The following is a 5,797-nucleotide window of genomic DNA, read 5'->3' as shown; positions in this document are numbered from 1 at the left end:
CCTTTATTCAATCAATACTTGAAGATTGTTCATCAGTCTAGGAATTGTACTGCATAGGATTGATAGAGAAAATAGAGAATATCCAAAGAAGCGCAGTGAATTTCATTACAAGTTCATTTAGTAGGCACAAAAGCATCACAGAGATAATCAACCAATGCCAGTGGCAGGCAATGCAAGAGAGGCATTCTGCATCATAATGTGCTTTACTGTTAAAGTTTCGAAAGTGTATCTTCCTACAAGAGTCGACCAATACACTGCTTTGCTCTATGTATATCTCGTGATAAGACCATAAAGATAAAATTAGAGAGTTTCCAGCTCACCAGAGGCTTATTAACAGTTGTTCTTCCCATGACTGCCACAAGAAAAAGGGGGGGGGGTGAAGTGACAGTGGTATAAAAAATACGCTCCACCACACACCGCAAGATGCCCTGCGGAGTATAGATGTAGTGGTATATATGTAAATAATGATTTATCACGAGTTGACATGGCAGAACCCTCTCATAGCTAACTCCTCCCACGAGTGGACAGTTTTAGCTTGTACAGAGTGGTCAAAGTGAGGTTATGAGAATTTAAAGTTTGTAAGATAAGCTGCTGAAAAGACGAACAACAGGAAATGTGTTGTACATTCATTTCGAAACATCGACATTTATATGCTAGAGAAATTGTGTATGTAGAAATGCATCAAACAATATTTACGGGCAACACATAAAAACTGTTTACATTGTTCATTGTGTTTTTTTCTAAGTACCGCATAACGTCAAAACAACCGTGTTTTTCTTCTTCGGTAGACATGATTTTTACACTGTTAACAAAAGGTTATTTGATTGAATACTGACTGGGCTGGGACACACAACAAACCACAATCACACTGTGGTTTGGTGAAGTGAAAAGTGTTTTTGCTACGTTATTTGTGGAAAATACTTGTTATAGTTACGTGTGCATCACAACACCTCAGAATGATGCTGGGAATGGAAGTGCTTGCCACACTAAAACGTAAGTAAAAACGAATATATGCGCGAAAACATCACGACAAACTGAATTACATTCTAGAAGATAGGTTAACACCCAGCAAAAACCTTTCTCATAAACATCGTTTGGTTGCAGGTGACAAGCTACCTGTAGTAATTAACACACAAGTGATCCAGAAAATTCATGCACACCAGATTAAAGCCATTTACAAAAAGAAACGATCTGTTGTTTGAACGAAAGATGCACATAATTTTATAATCATTTAACAAAAATGTTCACATTGCAGAATAAATAAAAATGACAACCCACTGATGATGGCACAGTGGTGCCAAAACACGTTTGGGTACTGAGAGAAAACGGTGTTTTGCGTAAAGGACCTCATATCCAACAATTTTAACTGCGAACACAGCCAATACAAGGAGCTGCAAAACAAAATTATGAATAGGCAGAGTACTGTTTACAGTTTTGTGCCACCTTGATGACTGTAGTTTAAAGCTTTTTCATTTGTACAAAAGATACAAATCTAAAGATTAGAAAATATTTACAATTTATATGACACACATTAACACTGATTATGTTACTGACTAAGGTATTCTACCGAAACTCATCCAGATTTTTGGAGCAGCTAGCTTCACTAGCTTCTATATAGTTTAAGATAGTACATATTCATATAGAACTTTTAAGTGTTACAGGGTTTAGGTTAGCATCTCACTTTTGTAGATGAGAAATGGAGAAAGGAGTGGTTGCCACATTCATCAGGAACTATCATAAATTTAAGAACATAGACATTGATAAATTTTGCCTAGAACAGCATATGGAAGCATGTGCAACAGAATTAGATTTTCACAAAAAATCCTTCATAATATTAAGTGTATATCGAGCACCTGCAGGTAACTTTAATCTGTTTGTAAACCACCTTGAAGCTGTACTGGCCCATTTAACAACCAAAAACAAAGAAATAGTGGTTGCTGGTGATTTCAATGTTGATTTCCTTAAAGACTCTCCCAATAAGAACTTATTTGAGTTAGTAACACTATCATTCAACTTAATTCCCACAGTAAAGTTCCCCACTAGGATAGCCACTTGCTCACAAACAGCCATTGATAATATCTTTATAGAAAAGTCCAATGAACAAAATTATATTACAAAACCAATAGTCAATGGCCTCTCAGACCATGACATGCAGTTCCTTCTGTTAAATATTAATACTGAACAGGATACAAAATCTGTTAAATCTGAGCTCAAGAGGGTAATCAGTAGGCCAAAAATTGATTATTTTAGGACACTCTTCAGAGACATTCACTGCACTGATGTTTACAGTGCTCATGGCATGAATGAAAAATATAACATTTTTGCTAATGAAGTGCTTACCTTATTTGAACACTGTTTTCCCCCAAAACTTACCAAGGTTAGAGCAAAGTCTACAAAGAAGCCATGGATTACTCGAGGAATAGGCGTATCTTGTAAAACAAAAGAAAACTGTATCTGTCAATCTGAAACATTTCCAATGTTGATGCTATAGCACATTATAAGAAATACTGCAAAATATTAAAGACTGTAATACTGATGTCAAAGCAAATATGTTACAAGGAAAAGATAGTCATATCAGATAACGAAATAAAGACAATATGGGATATAGTGAAGGAGGAGACCGGTAGAACCAGACATGAAGAGGAACAAATAGCATTAAGAGTAAATGATACATTAGTGACAGATGTGTATAGTGTTGCAGAACTTTTTAACAAACATTTTATAACTGTTACTGAAAAGATGGGGTTGTCAGGTTCGGTAGATGCTGCTATGGATTACCTTAGACCAGACATTCAAGTAACTTCCATAATATGAATTTGACCCTCACTACCCCAACAGAAATAATGTCCATCATAAAATCTTTAAAATCAAAAACATCTAGTGGGTATGATGAAATATCAACAAAGTTAATTAAAGAATGTGATTCTGAGCTAAGTAACATATTAAGCAATCTGTGTAACCAGTCGTTTATCAGTGGAATATTTCCTGAATGGCTGAAATATGCTGAAGTTAAGCCACTGTTTAAGAAGGGAGATAAAGAAGTAGCATCAAATTTCCGTCCAATTTCACTGTTGCCAGAATTCTCAAAAATTTCCGAAAAAGTAATGTACAGTCGTCTTTATAACCATCTTATCTCAAATAACATACTGTCAAAGTCACAGTTTGGATTTCTAAAAGGTTCTGATATTGAGAAGACTATCTACACTTACAGTGAAAATGTGCTTAATTCATTAGACAAAAAATTGCAGGCAACTGGTATATTTTGTGATCTGTCAAAGGCATTTGACTGTGTAAATCACAATATCCTTTTAAGTAAACTAGAATATTATAGTGTAACAGGAAACGCTGCAAAATGGTTCAAATCTTATATCTCTGGTGGGAAACAAAGGGTGTTATTAGGAAAGAGACATGTATCAAGCTATCAGGCATCATCCAACTGGGAACTAATTACATGTGGGGTCCCACAAGGTTCCATTTTGGGGCCCTTACTTTTTCTTGTGTATATCAATGACCTTTCATCAGTAACATTACCAGATGCCAAGTTTGTTTTGTTTGCCGACGATACAAACATTGCAATAAATAGCAAATCAAGTGTAGTCTTAGAAAGATCAGCCAATAAAATATTTGTGGACATTAATCACTGGTTCCTAGCCAATTCTTTGTCACTAAACTTTGAAAAAACACACTGCATGCAGTTCAGAACTTGTAAGGGGTGTCCCAAGAGTATATGTCTAACATACAATGACAAAAAGATAGAAGAAGAGGACAGTGTTAAATTCTTGGGATTACAGCTTGATAATAAATTCAACTGGGAGGAGCACACCACAGAACTGCTGAAGCGTCTTAACAAATCTCTGTTTGCAATGCGAATTTTGTCAGACATAGTGGATATAAAAATGAAAAAGCTGGCATACTATGCTTACTTTCATTCCATAATGTCATATGGGATTATTTTTGGGGTAATTCATCAAGCCAAGCTAAAGTTTTCCGGGCACAAAAACGTGCAGTAACAATTATATGTGGTGTGAACTCAAGAACATCCTGCAGAAGCCTGTTTAGGGAACTAGGGATACTAACTACTGCTTCCCAATATATTTATTCCTTAATGAAATTTGTCATTAAAAATATATCACTTTTTCAAACCAATAGCTCAATTCATGGAATTAATACTAGGAATAAGAATAATCTTCACAAGGACTTAAAGTCGCTTAGTCTAGTACAAAAAGGTGTGCATTATTCAGGAACACACATTTTCAATAACTTGCCAGCAGCCATAAAAAGCTTAACAACCAATGAAATTAGGTTTAAGAGAAGCCTAAAGGATTTATTGGTGACCAACTCCTTCTACTCCATTGATGAATTTCTTAGTAAAACCAACTGATTTGTATATAAGTACAACATAACTTCTGCACAATTTCAGTGCAGTAATGTGTTCAGTGAAAATTTGTGTGTGTGTGTGTGTGTGTGTGTGTGTGTGTGTGTGTGTGTGTGTGTAAGTATAATCTAACTTCTGCACCATTTCAGTGCAGTAATGTGTTCATTGTAAATAAGTATTACAGTAGTTGTATTACATGTTTATTACCTTATAAATAAATAAAAAACTTTTTTATTTTAAATTCAGTGCATTAGTATTTGTAAAATGACTCTTAGTGTTCATTAAAAAATGACGATTATTCCACTTGGGACCTGTGGAATGGTACATTAGCTTATTTGTTTTAGTTGTAAATATTTGTCATGTATTGTTGTTTTTCTGACATGTTCCACATCCTGGAGGACCTCCTCACTACGGATCAATTTTAATGAAAGTAAATCTAATCTAATCTAATCAACTCCCATAGTACAGTTTATTTAAAAAACACATTTTTAGAGCCGTTTTAAAATTCATTAAATTTTTTTGTGTCTTAATGTGTTGTGGTATCTCGTTCTAAAGTTTCTTCCCTGCTGATAAAGGCCCATCTTGTTTAACTTTTGTTTTTGCATATTCACTATGCAGTTCCATTTTCTATTGAGTATTGTACTTATGAACTGTTGCATTTTTTGCATTAGTTGGTCTTGAGTATGTGTTTTTTTTTTAATGAAACATGTTACTTCTAAAATGTATGATTAACACGGAATGCCAAAACACATCACAATGCAATGTCAGTGCCTAGTGTTTCTCCGAAATGAACGAAGTTTTGACGTTGATGGCGAAAACTGATGACTGAATTGGCCCTCACGTTTATATATTTTTTTGAATGTGTAAGAACATCAATCATACATGAATATTAAATAGTGGTTTACATGTTTCTCTTTGCTGTCTGAATAAAACTGTTCTGGTGACTTTTTTAAATTTGAATAACTTCACTCAGAACTTTGACCCTAAAAAGTAACTGATTAACACGGAGCCCCAGAACAAGCCACAATGCAATTGCAAAAGCGGCATTCACACAGTCTGTCAATAGCACAGAACGGGACGGAACACAGCGGAATGAAAGAGCCACGTTTTCTCCGAAAAAAAGAAAGTATTGACGTTGATGGGGAAAACTAATGACTACTCTTGCCTCACGTTTAAATAACTTTTTGAATGTGCAAGATTGTCAATCATACATGAGTTTTATGAGAATAAAGTTTTTGTTTATTAAATATATTTTTATTAGTTACATTTTTTGTGATCGATCGATGAACTAATGCTTAGGCCGCAAAATATGAACTGATAGTACCAAGAAAAAAAATTCTGGCGCAGATGATACATTTTTTTAGAAAAACCAAAAGTGTTACGTCTTTGGTGATGTTTTGTGTATAGAAACTTTGACACAAC

Source organism: Schistocerca nitens, chromosome 4 (assembly GCF_023898315.1).
Source record: "Schistocerca nitens isolate TAMUIC-IGC-003100 chromosome 4, iqSchNite1.1, whole genome shotgun sequence".
NCBI lineage: Eukaryota > Metazoa > Arthropoda > Insecta > Orthoptera > Acrididae > Schistocerca > Schistocerca nitens.
This window is presented reverse-complemented; position numbering follows the sequence as displayed.